This window comes from Oryctolagus cuniculus, chromosome 2, assembly GCF_964237555.1.
Source record: "Oryctolagus cuniculus chromosome 2, mOryCun1.1, whole genome shotgun sequence".
Lineage (NCBI taxonomy): Eukaryota > Metazoa > Chordata > Mammalia > Lagomorpha > Leporidae > Oryctolagus > Oryctolagus cuniculus.
In genome coordinates this window covers 124,966,955-124,991,061 of record NC_091433.1, presented here as the reverse complement: position 1 = coordinate 124,991,061, position 24,107 = coordinate 124,966,955, and positions in this window count along the sequence as shown.

The following is a 24,107-nucleotide window of genomic DNA, read 5'->3' as shown; positions in this document are numbered from 1 at the left end:
CCAACCATGAAATCAAGGTAATTATGGCAGTTCTATCAACAGCAGTATCCATGGCAGTAGAAAGTTTTAATTACTGCCAGGGAACAAAGCTTAGCAAGAGAAGACAGGAAGAGAAGTGACAGGGCAGCTAGAAGTTACACAAGATTTTTAAACTCAGTCAAGCACAGCCGTGGAAGGCTACAAACAAGACATGTTTTAGACAATTCTCATGTGTAAGGGCAAAAAACATCAAGGACTCTATTTGTCACTAATTGTATAAGAGTATATTTTAATTTCTGTTCTGTGGAAAGTATAAAGTATTCCAGCAAAGGGTTTTAATGTAGTTTCTTCCATTCTTTTTCTTTTATTGTACCCACACTGTTGATTGCTAGATATAATGGTATGATCACAATGCAGAATGAATATCTCTAACAAAAGCAAATGTACAACAATGGCTATATATTTACGCAGCACATAACCATGTTTCAGTGAACATGCAATGCATATACAAGGCTGATCTCAATAGATTATAATGCAGCTGAAAACCCTTATTTCCTTGTGAATGCAATACTGAATAAGAGGCAAGGGGTAAAGAAACTGCAGGGGAAGAATCAAAAAGAAAATTCACAGTAAAGGAGTGGAAACTTTTGCAAACTCCCTTAAAAATGTGGTAATACTGGCAAGCATTTAGCACAAAGTTTAAGATGCTCCAACCCTGTGTTTTTTTTTTCCCAGTGGAAAGCAAAATAGCAAGGCTTATTAGGGTAGGCACATCCGTAAGAAAGGACGGGCGCCTCTCCAGACAGAACCTGAGAGATTCACATTTACGATGGGGCTTTCAAGGGGATGGGTCTTGCCTTCCCGCCTTTTGTCTCCCCCCTCCTTCTTCTTCTCCCGAACAAAGGACTTGTTGCCCACCCGGTGTTTTAAGACTTGAGTTCCAGTCCCAGCTCTCCTGATTCCAGCTTTCTGTTAATGCACACTATGGAAGGCAGTTCTAACTCTGCTAATGCACACTATGGGAGGCAGTAAATGATGGCTCAAGCCCTTGGGTTTCTGCCACCCACATAGGTTCCAAGTTTAATCCCTGTTTCCTGGTTCCTACCTGGAGAGCCAAGGTCTAGTGCACACCATGGGCATTTAAGGATTAAACCAGAGGAGGATGGGCAATCTCTATGTCTTTCAGCCCCTCTCTCCCCATCTGCCTTTAAAATAAATATTTTAATAAAATGTTTTAAAACATGAACCCCAACACTGCAATATCTTCATTAATAGACAGGATCACATATGGTGAATTATTTGCTTGCAAGTGTGTGCGTCACACACATACACACACACACACACACTTAAATGTTTGTGTTTCTAACAAGAGTGATGAAAACACTGAAGGAAGCACTGTTATCAGAGATGACATTCCCATGAGTCACTGCCTCTTAAGAATTTCCAGTGGAGACAAGATGTGGAGATGGAAGACAAGTGGCACTGATGATCTGGACCCAGTGTAAGCCCAAGATAAGGAAAATTCTTCCATTTTAGTTTTTAAAAAAAGTCTAAAAAAGTAAAAAAAAAGAAAAAAGTAAATAGAAAACAGCTTAGAGAATAAAGATGTAAAGCAAGACTTCCTACAGCTGTACAAAAGATTCCAAAAGTTGAAAATTTATAAAAGTTTATAGAGTAAAAAAAGTTACACTAAGTTAACTGATTACTGAAGAAAGAAAAATATTTTTAGAAATCTAATGTAGACTAACTGCATAATGTTATCTATAGTAGGGGCCGGCATTGTGGCATAGCAGGCGAAGCTGCTGCCCATGATGCAGGCAACGCATATGGACACTGGTTCTATTCTGCTCCACTTCTGATCCAGCTGCCTGGAAATGAGCCTGGGAAAGCAGCGGGGGATGACCAAAGTGCTTGGGCTGTTGTACCTGAGTGGGCAACCTGGAAGAATCTCCTGGCCCCTAGATTCAGTTTGGCCCAGCCCTGGCCATTCCGGCTATTTGGGAAGTGAACCAGCAGATGGAAGCTAGCTTTCTCTCTCTCTTCTCTCTCAAAAAAATGAAGCACATTATAAAATAAATAAATAAATGAATAAGGTCTGTGGTAGTCTGCAGTAATGTCCTACAGCTTCACATTCACCACTCCCTCACTGACTCACCCAGAAGAACCTCTAGTTCAGCAAGCTCCATGGTATACTCCTACACAGGCATATTTTTAAAAATATTTTGTTATATTTTTACTTCACCTTTTCTGTGCTTAGACACACAAGTGCCATTATGTTGTGATTGCCTATAGTATTTAGGACAGTAATGCTCTACAGGTTGGTAGCCTAGGATTAACAGTATATAACACTATCTAGGTGTACAGTGGTTATATGATCTAGTTTTAAGTATACTCCACATTACTCACACAACTGTGATGCCACCCATCAAGAGTTCTTAGAACGTATGCATTAAGAGATGCATGATTGTATTTAAAATGTATATTAACTGTTACTTTTACTTTGAAATTTATTAAGTATAAATCTTTGTTAAAAGTTTATAATATATTGCTTACAATGTCTATCCTACACCAAAACAAAATCAAATAATTTTCTACAACTTAGTTGCATTCAAGTAGTGAATAATGTTATATACCAAAACCAACACTAATTTCAAAAATAGGAATTATTTTTGTAAAAATAAAGCAAAAAATAATGTTCTTTTTCCAACCTAGAGATTCTATATATTTTACAGTTCTACCAGGTGGCATAGTATTTCTAAGATAACTTTGTCTCAGTTTTGCTTACAATGAGTTATTGGAATATAGAAGTAAAGTTTTGTAGTATTACACATCTTATGTTGCTGAGTCTCTTGCATTGATTAAATGAAGTTTTTTGGATACCTGGAGAGTGGAGAACAAACACAAGAAAATGGAGAAATATTCATATCTATGCCCAGGAATCCCAGTTAAATCTCCCTGGTGAAATGTTCATTGCTTAAATGTGTGAAGCAATTGTTGCTCCAGAAACATTTATTACAGAGGTAGAATTCAAAGATATGCTACAACATATATTTAACTAGTATGAGGAGGCAAAGCAGAAAATAAGACATTTTGGCTGCTTCATAGGTTTAAAGCTTATAAAAAATGAATTTATATCTCACTTCTGGCATGGTAAGGACACAGATTTAAGGCCAAATTTTACACCTCCCTCCAAAATATCTATGGACAAACAAGGGGTCAAAATCATACAGGGAATCGTAACATGTTAATTTGTAGGTTTATAATTGAAAAGTACATACACACACTTATATATATATTCAAGATGCTGAATTCTCTAAAAAAATCAAAATAATGACAATTTTGTGTTTCCAAAATGAACCATCTGTTTGTCCAGATAGTTTTTTGGTTTTAGGAGTTTTCCTTTCTGCCTCAGTAAAATGTTATGGCATTGCTACTTTTAACTTCATACCAATTAAGGATTCTATTTGGGAACAACTAAAATTTATTCCACTTCATATATCTCAGAAATTCAAATAAAAATACTTACCCTGTATATAGTAAGAAACAAGCAAAAGAAGAAAATTTTTGTCTTTATTAAAAAACACATTATATAAAATTTGGAATGTCTTAAAATGTATACTTAGGAGTAAAGTTCAAGTGTATATGGGCTGTTCATTCTTTAAGACTTGTTTTTGACAAAGATAAGGATGACAAAAACATACTCCATTAACTGTTTTTTTTTAAAATAAGCAACACTTAAATGTCCTGAGGCAAAGGATAATCTATTTTTAAAAAAATCAGAAGTTCTAAAGTATTTCATAGTCCTTATGACATTGCTGAATTTACCTACACTGTCACAGAAATAAAATCTAATCTAGTTCTATAACTCCATTATCAAACAAGTTATCACCCCTTGGAAATGCCATTATAATAATAAAACGTGAATGCCAGAAAGTGAACACAATCTTGTTTTGCCCCTTCTCCAACTTGTTTTTCTCACTACTGTGGAAACTTAGACTACCAACTCATAATTCAAAATCTTTTATTGAGATTTTTAAAGATCATTTAAAAAATGCACACTGCCGGCGCTGTGGCGCAGTGGGTTAACATCCTGGCCTGAAGCGCTGACATCCCATATGGGCACCAGTTCTAGTCCTGGCTGCTCTTCTTCTGATCCAGCTCTCTGCTATGGTCTGGAAAAGCAGTACAAGATGGCCCAAGTCTTGGGCCGCTGCACCCACATGGGAGACCTGGAAGAAGCTTCTGGCTCCTGGCTTCGGATCGGCGCAGCTCTGGCCGTTGTGCCCATCTGGGGAGAGAACCAGCAGATGGAAGACCTCTCTCTGTCTCCACTTCTCTCTGTAACTCTTTCAAATAAAAAAAAAAGCGCACATTGCAGAAATAGAAAACTATTCATTATTATATATGGGAGTGCTGCACCCTTATCCTATAAATGTATAGGCTGACTTTGGTTGGGATGCCTCCCACAACTCTTTGGGAGAAATAAAAGCAACAGAAGAAGGCTTTGTGATATTTAGAAGGCATGGAGTTCCTGGCAAATGAGGGGTAAGAGGAGACTCCCTGACATTCACGTAAGGCATACCGTTAAGAGATCTGGAAATGGGGGCACTGTTTTGACCTAATGAAAATTTTTTGGAAACATATCTTCTTATACAGGGCTGATTTTTCAATATCATTTCCTGCATCTATCAGGAGCCCCATTTTAAAGCAATGCAGCCATCACTCAAATTGTGTCCATCTTTTCCCTGCTTTTCTGTTTTTCATAACCGTCTCCTGCCCTAGGCTAAACCATACCATATAGCTATGAGAAGTGTTAATTTTCCTGTTTTTCCACTTTCAAATCAACCAGGAATAAATTTTTAACTGCAGTTTTTGCCTGTTACCTCCCTTTTTAAAAAATTCAGACATCTGAATTTCTGAAACAACACAACCCAAATTGCATAGTCTTCTAAGTTCTGAATAAAAAAGAATTGCCAGATTCAAACTAAAGCATATATAATAAAGATGAACGCTTTGAACATCCTAAATTATATTAATTTATGAAATATTTTTCTTCCTAACACTTGTTAGAAACTTCACATCTAAGTAAGATAATTATTTTATATGTTTCAAAGGCGTGTTGTCCCCATTAATACCATTTAGACAGCCTCCCCCATAGTCAATAACACATTACAAAAGAAAATCACCCTATGATGGTGCTTCAAAAATTTCCTATAATGGAACAGACACATTTTTCATAAACTTTTAAACACTGCTCAGGTTTGTTAAACATGAGCCCATCCATTTATTTTCCTGGTTTCTGAGGGGGTAGAAGTGGGTAAATAGGAGAGTATGGGGGAGGTATCAAAGGTTTTTAAAAATTTAACAACTTTAATCAAATTTTAATGTAGATTCATCTTGAATCTTTTTAGCAAGATTTAATATGTAATATCCTATCACTGTATACTATTCACTCTATCATAAGATTGTACAACAATTTTTGATATTATTAACAGCTTTTACTAATTTGGTAGTTCTTTAGAGTTTGTACCCAGAACCAGTTTGATCTGACTTCTGGTCCGTATCACAGAGTAGCCTGTTTGGGTGATCTCCTAGGAGACTTGTCTTATGTAACTATGGAAGACAGGATAAAGGCAGAGACTACTTTTTCTCCTTTTCTCTCTGCCTCATATAAAAACTCTGGCATCAGTTTCATCTCTGGTGCTTCAGTTCCCATCAGAAAGCTCATTGTAGTTCCAGTTCTTACCAAGTCATCTCAGTCTATGGGTACTGAATCTTCCTTTGTCTGTCTAGATTAGGGTTGTAGAAACTCCTTCTCTTATCAACCTTCTAAGTCTCTGGTTGGTGTCTGTGATCTTTCAAAACCTACTTTGCAAATTCTGTATATTAAAGTCCTTTTATCATGCTTGTTGTAACTAGTTAATAGGAACTTCCTTATGTATAACCTTGGCACATTCTTGATATTCTTTTGTGAATAAATTCCTACAAGTTAATTATTCAGTCAAGTTATGATTTTGATAGATATAATCAATCCTCTAAAAGTTCAGGTGGGGTGGGTATGCTGATGCAGTGGTTCAAAGCTGCTGTTCAGGAAAATTGCATCCCATGTCAGAGTGCTAGTTTTAGTCTCAGCTCTGCAATTTTAAATCAAGTTTCCTGTTAATGTGCCAGGGAAACCAATGAATAATGGTCCACGTGCTTGGGTTTCTGTCACCTAAATGGGAGATTGGATGGAGTTCCTGGCTTCTGGCATTAGCAGCCATTTGGGGAGAAAACCTGCAGATGGAAGATCTTATTGTGTCTGTCGGTCTCACCCAGTCACTCTGTCTTTTAAACAAATAAATCATTTTTTTTAAAAAAAATTAAAAATGAATTAAGAACATTCTTTAATAACTCCTACACAGAGAAATCTCAGAAAACTGTCATCTATAATGGTTGCACTAATTAATATTCCCACCAAAAATGTATAAATATTCCCCCGTTTCCCACATCCTCATCAGCCTTTGTTACTTTTTCTTTTAAGAGTTTATTTATTTATTTGAGAATTAGAATTAGAGGGAGGGAAAAGTCTTCCATCCACCAATTCACTCCCCAACTGGCCCCAACAGCGAGAGTTGAGCCAATCCAAAGAAAGAAGCCAGGATCCAGGAGTTTCTTCTGGGTCTCTCATATGGGTACAGGGGTCCAAGCACTTTGGTCATCTTCCATGGCTTTCCCAGGCCATAATCTGATATGGGATGCCAGTGCCGCAGGCAGGGGTTTAGCCCACTATGCCACAGGATCAGTCTTACGTTTTTCTTTTGGATAACCGTCGTTATAATTGGAATGAGATGGTACTTCATTGTGGTATTGATTTGCATTTTCCTGATGATTAGTGATCTTGGATATTTTCCATGTGATTATTTGTCATTTGTATTTTTTATCTAATCAGATCCTTTGCTTATTTTTAAATTATTAGTTGTTATTTTGCTATTGAGTTTTCTGAGTTCCTCATGATTCTGTATATGAATCCCTTGTCAGATGAATACTTGGAAATATTTTCCTCATTCCATTGGTTTTGTGTTCAGCTTGTTGAATGTTTCTTTGCTGTGCAAAAGCTTCTTTGTTTGACATAATCCCATTTGTCTACTTTTATTCCATTGCCTTCATTTTTGGTCTTATCCAAAAACTTACTGCATATGCCAATCTCTTGAAACACTTATATTTTTTCCTGATAGTTGGATCTTTTGGGATATTAAGTATATTCTAAGAAAATAAAATAAGCATATTAAAGAGCTACTCACACTTTCATGTTCCTTGCAGCACTATTCACAATAGCTAAGATATGGAGTCAACTTAGGTGTCCATCAACATGGAAAAGGATAAAGTAAACTTGGTAGGGTTGTGTGATGTAGTGGTCAGGATGCCCTCATCCCAAGGCAGAGTGCTTGGTTTGAGTTCTACTCAGCTTCTGAACCAGTTTCCTGATAATGAGCACCCTGGGATGTGGCAAATGATGCCTCAAGTACTTGGGACCTTGCAACCATGGTGAAAATCTGAACTGAATCCTTGGCTCCTGTCTTTAGCCTGATCCAATCACAGCTGTTGTGGGTATTTGGAAGATAGCAGAATAAAGATCTCTCTGCTTCTTTCTTTGCAAAAAATGAAGACTGGAGAAAATATTCTATGTACAAATAATGGAGTATTATTCTGCAATTAAAAGAATGTTATCCTAATATTGGCAGCAAAATGGATGGAAATGATGATTATAATATTAAATGAAGTAATCCAGATCCAGAAAGACAAGTACTACATGCTCTCACATATGAAGTTTAAAAATTATATACATATATATCCCAGATTAGTATGTGTGTTTGTATGTGTGTGTATACACACACTACATACCCCAAATTTAAGATATTGATTACTAGAAATGTAGAGCAAGTGAGATGGTATGATTGTACAACTGGTATTAAAACAAAGTACGGTGAACATGCACAGGCTGTGGTGTTTCAGAGCACAGTGGGATGACTATGGCACACAATAATATATAATATCCTTTATCCATAATTGAAAGGGAGGAGCTGGAAGGCTCCAAACACAAAAAAAAAGATAAGGAAATTGAAAGGCTGGTTACCTGGTATAGTCTGCTTAAGCTATGCGTATGTGTTGGTAAGTTGCATCATATCCCTGAAAATGATTTAACATTTAAAAATGAACTTTAAAAAAAATAATCCCTACTTTTAAAAGTGTTAAAATTAGCATCAAAAAAGAAATATAATATTGTGTTTTCATAGTTTAACCAAGGTATTCCATGGGTGTTTAATTTGTATTTGTTTGATTGTAAGAAATATTTGATACATTTTTATTATCTAATTTAGAATTGTATATAAATCATGACACATATTTTAACCCTAAATTACAGGTGGTAATGTATATCATAATCATATTTCACAAGCCTTCTATTGTATTTGAGGTTAATTATATCTCCTGTCCATATAGTTTTAGTACACTATCAGTGAAAGTAAGGGCATTTTAAACTTTCCTCAGTTCCACTTTGATATTAGAAATGCATATATGAAAAAATACAATCTCAGAAAATGTTACACATTTAATAAGTCAAAGAAAAAACAGTAACTGCAGTAACTGACAGAATACTATAATAGATTAAAGTAACCCATAGTTTCAAATTATATTTCTTATTGCGGAAGTAACACTTGACTATTTTAGAATCTTTAGAAAATACAGTTGGTGAAACAAATCAATTTCAAATCTCTTCAAAATAAACTAAATTCATTGCTAACAGTGACATTATTTCAGATGGTCAGTAATTTCCACCCATGATGTAAACAGAAATTTTAATAAATGATATATATATATAAGTGTAACATTTATTTTTCTACTACAATTAAAACATTTATGATATTTATGTGTTATTATTTACACACACATACAAAGGGAGAGAGAGACAATGAGGGAGAGATTGAAACTTCTATGGGGGGGGAGCCAAGATGGTGGAATAGTGAGGATGCACACTGATATTCCAGGAAAAGTTCATTTAAGAAAAGTGGAGTTACTGTAGTTTCAGGGAAAGACTCAGGGAAAAAATTGCAGAGGGAACTCTTCTGGATCTAGTGGATGTGACACGGGTGACCTGTGGGGAGAGGAAGGACGCCCATGACTCCAGAGCCCAATAGCGGAGTCTACGCATCTGCGCTGGAAGGGGAGGTGAGGTCAGTAACCCGAGACATTGGTGAGAAACAGCAGACAGAGCCTAGAGGGAACTAGGCTTGAAGCCCCACTGGGGAAAGTTCACCAGGCTAACTACAGGAGAGAGGGGAAAAAAAAAAAGGGACCGGTACGGATGAGTTTTTCTCTCTTCGCCCACCTCACAAAGACAAGCAAGAGACAAAGAACAGGCGCCATTTCAGACATACGTAAAAGTTACATGACCTTGGGGCTGTGCGCGACCTCAGAGCTGCGCCCACCCTCAGTCAAACAGAAAAACCTGACTCTGCGGGGGTGAAATAACAGGAGGTTAGGACCTAGTGAATGGGTGGAGCTAATGAACTAAGGCAGTGAAAAAAGATGGTGGGTGAGAAAACTCACGGAGTTCGTGTGAGTACTCTTCAGAGACTACAATTCGGTAACCTTGGCAACCCGGTGGGAGACTGCAGGACAATTTGAACCCACACTGAGGGCAGAACAGATTCTTTGTGTGGTCCTTGGGAAAAAGCAGATGAATGATATACCCACAGAAGCCAGAGATCGGAAGCTGACTACCTTCAATTCCACTCAGCTGTGTGGTATTGCTTCCCTTCTGTATCAAAAATAAATAAATAAAAAAGAGAGATTTACCAGGCCTAACCTGAGTGTGTCACCTTTGGCACACACTTAACCCTGAATAACCAAGCAGAGCTCTCTGGCCACATCTATCTCAAGCCTCTAAGGCTCCTCCAAAAGCAGACAGTCCACTTAATACAGTCATAGTATAACAAGAAAAAAACACCACAATGAGGGAAGAAGAATTCAAATTATATCTCCACAATGCCAAGCAACAAAGAAAGAAACCGAGTAAACAAGAACAAGGAAGACATGACACCCCCAAATGAACATGACACCCCAAGCCAAGATTATGAAGATGATGAGATAGAAGAAATACAAGATATGGATTTCAAAAAATTTATGATAATAACATTTAGAAGTTTTCAAAAACAAATTCTTGAACTACAGAAATCCTTACTGGACAGGATAGAAAATCTCTCTCGTGAAAATGAAATCTTAAGGAGGGATCAAAATGAAACGCAGAAACTAGTAGAACAGGAAAGTGTGATAGTGAAGAGAAATCAAAATGAAATGAAGAACTCAATAGATCAAATGACAAACACATAAGAGAGCCTTAAAAACAGAGTCAGTGAAACAGAAGAAAGAATATCGGACTTAGAAGACAGAGCACAGGAAATTATACAGTCAAACCAAAGAAAAGAAGAGGAAATTAGAAATTTAAAAAATATTGTTGGGAATCTACAGGATACTATTAAAAAAACTCAACATTCGAGTTCTAGGAGTTCCTGAAGGCATGGAGAGAGAGAAAGGATTAGAAGGCCTTTTTAGTGAGATACTAGCAGAGAACTTTCCGGGTTTGGAGAAGGACAGAGACACAATAGTACAGGAAGCTCATAGAACCCCCAGTAAACATGACCAAAAGAGATCCTCACCACAACACGTTCTAATCAAACTCACCACGGTGAAACATAAAGAAAAGATTCTAAAATGTGCAAGAGAGAAATGTCAGATTACTCTCAGAGGATCTCCAATTAGACTAACAGCAGACTTATCAGAAACCCTACAGGCTAGGAGGGAATGGTGAGACATAGCCCAGGTGCTAAGAGAAAAAACTGCCAGCCCAGAATATTATATCCTGCAAAGTTCTCATTTGTGAATGAAGGTCAATTTCAACAGGAATTGAAAGAATTTGTTGCCACTCTTCCATCCCTGCAAAAGATGCTTAAAGATGTGTTACACACAGAAACATAGAAACACGGTCATTAATATGAAAGAAGGTAAAGCAAGGAAACCCCACAACAAAAGATCACAGGAAGTTCAAAGCATATGTTACCAAATAACTTTGGGAAAATGGCAGGGCAAAGTTACTACTTATCAATAGTCACATTTAATGTTAATGACCTGAATTGTCCAGTTAAAAGGACAGAATGGCTGAATGGGTTAAGGTACAAAACTCATCTATTTGCTGCTTACAAGAAACACGTCTTTCCAACAAAGATGCATACAGACTGAAAGTGAAAGGATGGAAAAAGATATACCATGCCAACAGAAATGAAAAAAGAGCGGGCATAGCCTCTTAATAAATAATAAACTTTAACCTTCTCTAGGATTGACCACATACTAGGCCATAAAGCAAGTCTCAGCAAATTCAAAAGAATTAGAATCACACGATGCAGCTTCTCAGACCATAGTGGAAAAAGTTGGAAATTAGCAACTCAGGAAACCTTAGAGAGTATGCAAACTCATGGAGATTGAATAACATGCTCCTGAATGAACACTGGGTCATACAAGAAATCAAAAGAGAAATCAAAAACATTCTGGAATTAAATGAGGACAATAGCACAACATATCAAAACTTATGGGATACAGCAAAACCAGTGTTAAGAGGAAAGGTTATAGCAATAGGTGCCTACATCAAGAAATTGGAAAGGCACCAAAAGATGAGATTTCAATTCATCTCAAGGATCTAGAAAATCTGCAGCAAACCAGACCCAAATCTAGCAGGAGAAGAGAAATAATTAAAATCAGAGAAGAAATCAACAGGATTGAATCCAAAAAAACATTACAAAAAGCAGCCAAACGAGGATTTGGTTTTTTGAAAAAAAAAAAAAAAAATGACACCCATTGGCCCAACTAACTAAAAAGCGAAAAGACTCAATCAATAAAATCAGATGAAAAAGGAAACATAACAACAGACACCACAGAAATAGAAAGAATCATCAGAAATTACTACAAAGAGTTGTGTGCCAGCAAACAGGGAAATCTATCAGAAATGGATAGATTCCTGGACACATGCAACCTACCTAAATTGAAACAGAAAGACATAGAAAACCTACACAGACCCATAACTGAGACAGAAATTGAAACAGTAATAAAGGCCCTCCCAACAAAGAAAAGCCCAGGACCAGATGGATTCACTGCTGAATTCTACCAGACATTTAAAGAAGAACTAATTCCAATTCTTCTCAAACTATTCAGAACAATCGAAAAAGAGGGATTCCTCCCAAATTCTTCCTATGAAGCCATCATCACCTTAATCCCTAAGCCGAGAAAGATGCAGCATTGAAAGAGAATTACAGACCAATATCCCTGATGAACATAGATGCAAAAATCCTCAATAAAATTCTGGCCAATAGAATACAACAACACATCAGAAAGATCATCCACCCAGACCAAGTGGGATTTATCCCTGGTATGCAGGGATGGTTCAATTTTAGCAAATCAATATGATACACCACATTAACAGACTGCAGAAGAAAATCCATATGATTATCTCAATAGATGCAGAGAAAGCATTTGATAAAATACAACACCATTTCATGATTAAAACTCTAAGCAAACTGGGTATGGAAGGAACATTCCTCAATACAATCAAAGCAATTTATGTAAAAACCATGGCCAGCATCCTATTGAATGGGGAAAAGTTGAATGGGGAACATTTGAGAAACCCTGCAAGATATAGGCACAGGCAAAGACTTCTTGGAAAAGACCCCAGAAGCACAGGCAGTCAAAGCCAAAATTAATATTTGAGATTGCATCAAATTGAGAAGTTTCTGTACTGCAAAAGAAACAGTCAGGAAAGTGAAGAGGTAACCGACAGAATGGGAAAAAATATTTGCAAACTATGCAACAGATAAAGGGTTAATAACCAGAATCTACAAAGAGATCAAGAAACTCCACAACATCAAAACAAGCAACCCACTTAAGAGATGGGCCAAGGACCTCAATAGACAATTTTAAAAGAGGAAATCCAAATGGCCAACAGACACATGAAAAAATGTTCAGGATCACTAGCAATCAGGGAAATGCAAATCAAAACCACAATGAGGTTTCACCTCACCCCGGTTAGAATGGCTCACATTCAGAAATCTACCAACAACAGATGCTGGAGAGGATGTGGGGAAAAAGGGACACTAACCCACTGTTGGTGGGAATGCAAACTGGTCTAGCCACTATGGAAGTCAGTCTGGAGATTCCTCAGAAACCTGAAGATAACCCTACCATTCAACCCAGCCATCCCACTCCTTGGAATTTACCCAAAGGAAACTAAATTAGCAAACACAAAAGCTGTCTGCACCTTAATGTTTATTGCAGCTCAACACAATAGCTAAGACCTGGAATCAACCCAAATGCTCATCAAAAGTAGACTGGATAAAGAAATTATGGGACATGTTCTCTATAGAATAGTATACAGCAGTAAAAAACAATGAAATCTGGTCATTTGCAACAAAATGGAGGCGTCTGGAAAACATCATGCTGAGTGAAATAAGCCAGTCCCAAAGGGACAAATATCATATGTTCTACCTGATCAGTGAGAACAAACCAAGCATCAAAAAGGAAACCTGATGAAGTGAAATGGACACTATGAGAAACAATGACTTGATCAGCCCTTGTCATCAGTGTTGATGTACAATTTAGTACTTTATCCCTTTTAGTATTTTTTTGTTCTACTTAATACTATTGGTTGAGCTATGTAATTAACACACAATTATTCTTAGGTGTTTAAAGTTAATTGAAAAGTGATTCCTGTTAAATATAAGAGTGGGAATAAGAGAGGGAGGTGATGTATAATTTGGGACATGCTCAAGCTGACTTGACACAAGTGGTGGAGTTATAAATGTGCTAGGGGATTGCAATACAATCTCATCAAGGTTGCATGTACCAATGCCATTTCACTAGTCCAAGTGATCAATTTTAGTTCACAGTTGATCATAATGATAGGTCCAATAGTCAAAGGGATCACACAAACAAGACTAGTGTCTGCTAATACTAACTGATGGAATAAAAAAGGGACAGAATGATCCAACATGGGAAGCGGGATACACAGCAGACTCATAGAATGGTAGAAGTCTTAAATAGCACTCTGGCCTCAGAATCAGCCCTTCAGGCATTCGAATCCGGCTGAAGAGCCCATGAGAGTGGAAATCCAAGACACTTTGGCAAAAACAAAACAAAAAAACAAAAAACAAAACACAAAACAAAAAACAAAACAAAACAAAACAAACAAAAAAAAAAAACACACACACCTAAATGGAAGATTTCTGCGAGTGAGATCCCAGTGGAAAGAACGGGCCATCAAAGAAGGAGGTACTTTTCTCTGAAGGGAGGAGAGAACTTCCACTTTTACTATGGCTTTGTCAAAATAAGATCATAGTCGGCGAGCTCAGGGGGCTTCCATGGCCTTGGCAACTCATGACTAGAGCCTGGGGAGATTGCTGATGCCTTAAACAAGAGTCTCAATTTCTTAAGTCAACAATAGGAGTCACTGTGCACCTACTCCTCATGTAGGATCTCTGTCCTTAATGTGTAGTTCAATGTGAATTCATGCTATGACTAGTGCTCAAACAGTATTTTGCACTTTGTGTTCTGTGTGGGTGCAAACTGTCGAAATCTCTGCTTAATATATACTAAATTGATCTTCTGTATATAAAGATAATTGAAAATAAATCTTGATGTGAAAGGAATGGGAGAGGGAGAGGGAGATGGGAGGGTTGTGGGTGGGATGGAAGTTATGGGTGGGGGGAAGCCATTGTAATCCAAAAACTGTACTTTGGAAATTTATATCTACTAAATAAAAGTTAAAAAAAAAAAAAACTTCTATGACCAGTGACACATGCATTAACTTTGGTTGCTGCCTTTTTTTTTTTTCTTCAGGCAGAGGAGAGAGAGAGAGAGAGAGAGAGAGAGAGAGACAAAGGTCTTCCTTTTTTTCCATTGGTTCACCTCTCAATTGCCGCTGTGGCAGGCGCGCTGCAGCTTATGCACCGCACTGATCCCAAGCCAGGAGCCTGGTGCTTCTCCTGGTCTCCCATGCAGGTGCAGGGCCTAAGGACTTGGGCCATCCTCCACTGCCTTCCCAGGCCACAGCAGAGAGCTGGATTGGAAGAGGAGCAAGCAGGACAGAATCCGGCACCTTGACAGGGCCTAGAACGCGGTGTGCCGGCACCGCAGGTGGAGGATTAGCCTAGCAAGCAGCAGCGCCTGCCCTGGTTGTTGTTTTAATATTTATTCCGGACTTAAAACTGACATATAGGATGCTATTAGAGTCTTATATTATTTACATAAATAAAGGCATAGTTCTTGTGTTGTGTGACATCATCAGCTCACAATTAAATGCTCTGAAATTTCTGCTCTAAACTAGCACACAAATGGATGGAGAATGCTCTTGGTAACATAGTGTCCTCTTTATGAGTCTTCCAGAGGAAATTCTAATTTCTAAGTAAATTAGAATAGTCATGCATCTTCTGGGTTAAGGGTCTACTTTTAGCTTTTGAACAAAGAACTCTATGACTGAGCAAACTTCTCTTTCCTTGTCATCTATGTGAAATCTTAATCAATGTTGTCGCCTATCTAAAACAATGTTGCAGGCTGTTATAAAATGCTGAACACCTCCCCTGTTTCTATTTGATCTCTCTACCTTTGTTGCTTTGATCTACTTCTGTTGTACTGCAGCATGTCTTATATCTGTATAATTCACTTGCTGAAAGAGGATGTATGTTCATCACTTTATCATATATAAATATTTTAACTATATAATCAAATTATATACAAATTCAACAATGGTTCAACAATGTTCATCACAATGAGTACACATAAGAGACATTAAAGTTCTGGATTACTCAATACTTCGGGAGAGTTTCATTTTTTCTACTTTTTAAAAACAAGTTACTCAAATATTCATGCAGTTTCTCTAGTTTTGGAATCCCATCTGCTTTTTATTCAGAAGAGGCTTCAAGAAGAAAGACCAGAAAATGAAAGTATCATAACAGACAGACACAGAGCTTATTTAAGCTTGAATTGTAATAACAATATTTTTAACTAAATAAAAATGACTGTTGAAATAGCTTACTAAAATATAGCAGGAGGCAGAATTTTGCATCTGTTGACATATTCTTGCACCTGTGAATTTAAACTAGCTGTGTAACAACTTCATCCTAGGAAATATTCTTATTCCTTATAAAAATACAATTATGATTTTAAGAAAGTGTTGGCCTATAAGCTATTCTCTAGGCTATTCCACACAAACTGAGTGGAAAAATAATTGATGATATAGAGCATGGGTAGGCAAACTTGTTTCTGTAATAGACCAAATAACAAATATTTTAGAATTTCCTAGCCATATGGTCCTTTTAACAACTGCTAAAATTTGCTATTGTAGTATGAAAACAGTCTTAGATAGTGAGTAAACAAATGGGTATAAATGGGCATCTGTATGTTCTAATAAAGCTTTATTAACAAAAGCAGGTAGTAGTCCATTGTGGGGAGCAACTCGGACTAGACTAAGTTACTGGAATTAAGACTTATTCTATGCATCTGCTCTCCCACAATATGGCGCTGAGAAGGGAAACAGCTTCTATACAGCTGCCTCCAGTTCAACCAATAAACTGTAGGACCTACTCCTGATTGGAGGAGAGCAGCGTACTCGGCGTGTGGGTAGCAGAGTTGGGATTGGTGGAAAAGGACTATAAAGGAGGAGAGAGACAACATGCACCAGGAGCATCTATCTGAAGGAACACCTGAGCAGCCCCCGAGAGAGCCAGCCGGCGGTGTGCCGCTCCCCTGCGGAAGTGGGGAAAGTGGCAGGGGGCCCGCCCCTCCATGGAGGTGGAGGGACGGTAGCCAACCCGGGAAGAACCAGCAGCAAACCCGGGGAGGGCTGAGCAGACAAAAGAACAGCGCAGGGTCCTGTGTCGTTCCTCCACGAAGACGGGGAGCGACAGTCCATATTAGGCCTAAGCCCATACCTACCTACAAAAACAGCAACAAAAACAAAATGGAGAAAGTACCCCTAATAAATAATGTTATCATCTTGTTATAGTGTCACACCTCTAGGTTTTCGACCGTGCATAAAGGTAACAATGTAATAAATATATATTTGTTGATAGAAACCTGATTATACATAAAATCATCATACTATCTTTTCTCTAAAAAATAAACATTATATTTGGACTCAGGAGATAGTGAGCAAATCACATTTATGTTCTAAAAACATCCACGTTGTGGTAACTTCTCCCCCCTTTCTCCAAAGATAGGGTCCTGTGCTTCCACCTCATTTTTTAATCAGCATCATCATCCATGATCAAATTGCTTACTGAGAAGTTTATGTTAATGTATATTCTACGCAATAGCTTATGATTATGGGTTTTTAATAAGATAGCAGATGAACTACCAGGCAAAAGATATCAGAGGAGGTAGGGGCATTGTACACGTGGCCACAAAACAATCTATCACTGCAATTCCCTATTTTCATCTGAATGAGATGAAAAATTCATATATTCAATAATTTTAAAAAGGTTAATAAAGCACTCTCAAGGAATTAGCTACCAGAAACATTTTAATTGCTAGCAATATTCCTTTTAGCTCAATGCTCACTGCAGAGGTTATAAAACTGCTGTGTATTAGTAATGAGATTTTATTTCTCATTAGCCCCTTTATCTAGATTGAGAGGTATGAGGTATGTGAATGATAACTACAATCTTCACCAGTTCAAGAAGAGCCAAGTCCTCTATGTTTCATAGCGCCTGCAGAACTACTGATAACTTGATAATGCAGACTGGAAACATATGTTTTGTTTGCATGGATTTTCACGGGAGAAGTACTGAAGGTCTCATTTTTAAGATCCATAAACTAGCTAATAACTGGTCAACAAATTCAAAAACAAATGTAATAATGGGGTTACATGAGAGGAATATCTTTAGCTACCAGAATCAAAGATTCTGCAGTGGTTTTGGGGAAATATTTGAACTTCCCATGAAAAGATCTAAGTGCTTTATTGCTTCACCAGTATATGGAGGCTGACTTCCACACAACCTTCTCAAAGGAAGACTTAGGGCCTTTACGTATGATACCCTACTGCTGTGAGAAATTAAAAACATGCTGGGGGGAAGGAAAATAAATGACTCCAAAGTATACATTCAGAATTGATTATACTATGGATATCTGGAAGGAGGGAGCCACAGTAGCGAAGACATGTCGCCTGGTTCCTGGCAGGAAATTAGTCTAGGTTAATTGTTCCTGACACCTGTACTTCAGAATTCTCATGGCTTAGCAAAATTTACTGCCTCTCATGGTATCAATAGAGCGCTTAATATCGTTCTACTCTGTCAGAATTTTTCTCTAGGTCTAATGCAATCAATCGTACCTTGATAATTTAGGTCTAAGAGTTTTCTTGGCTGAGCTATAAATTTTTCAAGAGCCTTTCTAGAAGGTGAATCCCACTATCTTACTCTAAATCATTCTCAGTTTTATTCAGTTCAAAATATTAATTGTTCCTACTGTGGGCATAGTAAGCTTTATAGAGGATGTCAAGCCCTAAGTGAAGACAATACACTCAGAACTTTCTAGAATGTGGGAGATAATGCATACAACAATCCTGACATAAGGCAAAGCATGAGCAACACCTTAAAAAATGAAGACCTAGAGATATGGGAAGAAAGATCACACCTTTGACTAAGCATATAAAAATGACTTAAGAATGGAGTTGGCCATGAAGAAGGGCATGACACTGATATGGTAAACATTGTATAAGCACATTCACGAAGCCTAGGAAGCCTAGACTATGTCTGTGGCATATGAACAATTTAGTTTGTATGAAGCCAGTTAATTCCTATGGTATCAGTAAGAGAATAATAGAGAATAAATATAGGAAGCTCCTCAGATAAAGATGATCAGAAACTAAATAATAATTGACTCCACTGATTTTCCGCCTAGAAGCTGCTTTCATACAGATTTCACTACACTTTTAACTCGAACAATTTTCCCTTTAATACCTTAAGAAACACACCTAGAGGAGAGCTAAATCAATGGCAGAGTAGTAGCCAGGAAAGAGAAAATAAAAAAGATTCAAAAATATACTCGTACATATAGGAAGTATTACACTTGGGCCGGCACTGTGGCTTAGTAAGGTAAACTTCCGTCTGAGGCACCAGCATCCCATATGGGCACCAGTTCATGTTCTAGCTAGCTCCTCTTCTGATCCAGCTCTCTGCGATGGCCTGGGAAAGCCATCAAAGATGGCCCAAGTGCTTGGGTCTCTGCACCCACATGGGAGACCCAGAAGGAGCTCCTGGCTCCTGGCTTCAGTTCGACCCAGCTCCGGCCACTGTGTCCACTTGGGGAGTGAACCAGCGGATGGAAGACCTGTCTCTGTCTTTCCCTCTCACTGTCTGTAACTCTACCTCTAAAATTTATGAAGTCTTTAAAAAAAAACTAAGGTACTGCATTAATGTAAAATGCTCAATATATTTGGAGAATATTAATGTGAGTCATTTCAATCATTTTTAAAAAATGTGTTATTCATTCATTTGAAAGACAGAGTGAAAGAAAAGGAAAGACAGAGAGAGGGAGAGAGATCTTCCCTGCATTGGTTCACTCCTGAACTGCCTGCAGCAGGCAGCATGGGGTCCAGGTCAAATCCAGGATGAAGGAACTCCCTAAGATCTCTCACATGGGTAGCAGTAACCCAGATACTTGGGCCATCATCTGCTGCCTCCCAGGTGCATCAGCAGGAAGTTGGAGAAGAAGCAGAGGGGCCAGGACTCAAACTAGCACTCTGATATGGGATGTGAATATCCCAAGAGGCAGTTTAACTTGCTGCTCCACAACACCCAGCATAATTTCAATTGTTTTTGTACTTTACACAAATCACTTTCACAGACACTATCATGTTATCCACCAACTATGCCCTAAACAGGAAGAGGGCAGGCAGTTATTCCACAGATGAGGAAACAGAATGCAAATGTGGTGATGTGTAATGAGTGAAAATGTTCTATAAGAAGTCCAACTTTTCTACGGTAGGATAAATAATGAGAACCACAAGATATTCTGATACTAGGAAATGAGTTCTGCTTATTTCAGGTTGGATAACAATAATGAATTCTACTGAAAGACAGAGACAAAATCAAAAACAAGACTATCTGTTACAAAGAAATAGGTCTTGTTTCAATTTTAAGTTAGGCTAAGTTGTTCTGTTGAGGACCTATTCATAGACCTAACTTTTCAAAGGATCATTCTAGCCTCATTTTGCTTCTTTTATTTCATTTCATTTAAATGCCACTCATTGCTGTTTGTCTTTTTAAAATATTCCAATTTGTCCTAAATAAAAAGGAATATTTTGATTCCCAAATATAGAGAAGTACCATTGGAAAAAAAATGCTGTTTAGAGATCTGTAGCTCACCCCTACAACATGTTTCTCAGGAAATTTCTGGAGATAGTTTCTTTTGTATTCTTTTGGGTTATATTACTGGCTAGGTGTAATATGAAAAACTATTTAACATCATCCTGTTTCTCAAACTTTTAGCCTTTCATTTTCTTAAACTTCAACAAAGTTACAGGATTTTTCAAACTAATTTTCTGAGGGTAACCACTAAAAAGAGCCCACTGAATAAAATGAATCTGCATTTGATGTGTATATTAATAATAACAAAATTATTCCAGCCCAGTGTACAGTCTTTGAGTTTTTATGCCCTTTGGTTCTACTGCAGCAATGGATGTATTTCCAAAAGCCTCTCCTTCAATATTAGCTTTATTCCATATGATGATCAAGTAATCATCTTTCTTATGCACAAATAACACAAACCAATTCAAGTTAATTTAAGTGGAGAAATAATGAGAAATACTATGAGCAACTCAAACATTTCAAGTCCATGAATGTGGGCACCATGGAAAGAGAAACAACCTCAAGATAAAATCCCATCAAAGAGTGATTTAGAAAGGTTTTGCGCACTATCTAAACTACCAACAAAATACATTGGGGATTTAGCAGTTCTCAAAATGCTAAATGTTCATTCTCAAAATGTCTTTCATCAGTGTATCTTTACCCGTATAGGAGTCCCTGGAGAATGACTCAAAGACTCAGTACTGCATATTCCTTTGCCATTTTGGCAGGGAGACCATTCTCTTTCTCTTTTTGAAGAACTGGCTTCTCTTTCAGTCAACATATTCATTTAGATTTAATTGGCATGAATGATCATTCCCAGCCTTTAGCCATCTCTATGTATAATTTTAACAATATCACTGTTATTTATAAACAAGTTAGAATTGAGAGAAAGAAGCTGAACCTGATGCAACTGTAACATGGGCTTCAGTCAGTCTCACTGGGAGTGCTGGTTCTAACGTGATGATCCTACTGTATTGTTCAAATCTAAGACAGAGCCCATACCTTCCTACCACTGTACTGTCTCATCAGTGTTCACAATCTGTCTCTATGGAAGAGAGGGAACTTTTGTGGAAGTGGCTTTCTTTAACCAACAGCAAATAGGAGAGGAGAGACAAGACAGAGAGAGAGAGAGAAATTATTCATAACCCCAAAATAGAGAAGGGTCTGAATTTTCCTAAAAACCCCAAATGTCCTGAGTATAACAGAAATTATTAGTATACCCAACTACCTTAAAATTATAACTTTACATATTAAAGAAAGTAAATAAGCAATCCACAAATTAAGCTTGCTTAAACTCTGAATTAATGTTTACCATATATAAAGAAAAATATGTTCTAAATGTATTTTAATGTCTTGAAAAATAGGAAAAGCATGTCTCTGTGCTTCATACAAAAATACATTGGTGGTATGTGCTTAGAAGGATTTAACCTTCATTAGTATTTATAGAAAACTGAATCAATACATCAAAGTATATTTATACTCACCACACTGACAAATATAAAGTTTGACAATGGGACAGGCGATTGGTTCAGTGGTTAAGCTTCAACTTGTGAAACCTGCATCCTTATTGAAGTGCCTGGATTTGAATCCCAGTTCCATTTCCAATAGTTTCCTGCTAATGCACACCCTATGAGGAAGCAGGTGATAGTTCAAGTAACTAGGTTCTAGCCACCCACAAACGAGACCCTGATTGAGTTCTTGGCTCCCTTTTGAGTCTGACTCAGCACCAGCTGTTAGTTATTTGGGAGTAAACAAGTAGATGGATTTTTTGTCTCCCCTCTCTATTTTCTTTTTAAATAAATACATAAAAATGTCTAAATGTTCAATAAATGAATTTCAAGTACTTGAGCTTAGGTCTACACTGTGGCTTTTGGAATTATAATTCACTCTACTACAATTTGAAAAATAATTTGACACTGTTTTATAAATCCAAATAGATGCATATTCTAAGACTTAAAAGTGCTTTGATTAATATATTCTTTAGAAGTTTTTTTTTCCATGCTGTAGGATACAAGAAGTTTTTAGAACACTACCACCTAAAAGAATCAATGTGTGATGGTGCTGGCACTGTGGCAAAGCAGGTTAAACCACAGCCTGCAGCACCTGTAGGTGTTGGTTTGAGTCTCAGCTGCTCCACTTTCAATCCAGCTCCCTGCTTATGTACCTGGGAAAGCAGTAGAAGATGGCCAAAGGCTACATGAGAGTCCTGGAGGAAGCTCCTGGTTCCTGGCTTCAGACTGTCCCAGCTCCAGCCATTGTGGCCATCTGGGGAGTGAACCAGCAGATGGAAGACCCCTCTCTCTCTCTCTCTCTCTCTGAATCTCCTTCTCTATTTAACTCTGTCTCTCAAATAAAATAAATATTTAAAAAAGAATCAATTCATGGCAAAAATTCCAAATTGTGAAATTTTCATACAATATGCAGCCCTGAAAATGAAGCAACTGTAGAGCAGACAAAATCATGCTTTAAACTTATTACTATAGGGCAGTGGTGAATAAATATTAACTTATAGAATATATTCATGATTGAATTTACAGAAATTTCCAAAGAATGCAGAAGTAGATAACACATGTTTTCAAATGGAGTACTTTGGCATGGTGGACTAAGCTGCTCTTATATCACATCTCATATCTGAATTACTGGTTCAAGACCCTCTTCCGATCTAACTTCCTGCTAATGCATCCTGTTGGAAAGCAGATTATTATCCATTTGCTTGGACCCCTACCACTCATGTAGGAGACTCAGACTGAGTACTTAGCTTCTGGTGCCCAGCCTGGCTGTTGGGGATATTCAGCAAGTGAATTAGCACATGAAAAATCTGTCTCTTTGTTGCTCTGCCTTTAAAGTAAATGAAAATAAACATTTAAATATATGAATACATTCATTTGACTTTTAAATGGAGAGAAAAGAGAGTTAGAAGAGCATAAGTTTAGTGAAGAATCTTGCAGTTTTGAGTAAGGAGTGAAACCAGGAGACAGGAAATTGAGAGAGCTGAGCACAGTGAAGAGCTAGGATTAAGCCCCAGGTTTGTAATTGCTGTTATTTATTGTGAAATTCATGTGTCAGGGATATTTTTATATAGGTTCAATTTTAATTAAACTATTTTAAAGGGACATAAATGGAGATCTATCTCTGTTAGCTCTCAATGATTTTATAGATTTTTTAAATCAAACTTCTATTTTTCAGATGTTTACTTATGTGCAAGGTGGAGAGAGGAAAGAGATACACAGAGGTCTTCCATCCACTGGTCACTCCTCAATTAGCGGGTATGGCCAGGGTTGGGCTGGGCTGAAGTCAGGTGCCTACAACTCCCTCAGTATCTTCTGTGGGGATGGCAGGGGGCCAAACGTTTGGGCCAACTTCTGGTTTCTCAGGTGCATTAGCAAGAATCTACCAGAAGCAGAACAGCCAGGATTCCAACTGGTGACCTGATATAGGATGTTGGCACTGTAAGCAGCAGTATAACATATTGCACATGATGCCAGCCCCCTTTTAAGAACCAGGTAATTTATATGGTATATAAATTACTGCAAAGGAGAGAGAGAGAGAGAGAGAGTGAGCGAGTGAGCACTGAATTTTTTTTCTCCCTCAAAAATAAGTTTTAGTATCTGGATGGTGTAAGGAAGCAGGTCACTATTTATTCACTAATCCACCAAGGGAGTCCAGTTTTTCTTTTTATTTAATAAATGTAAATTTACAAAGTGC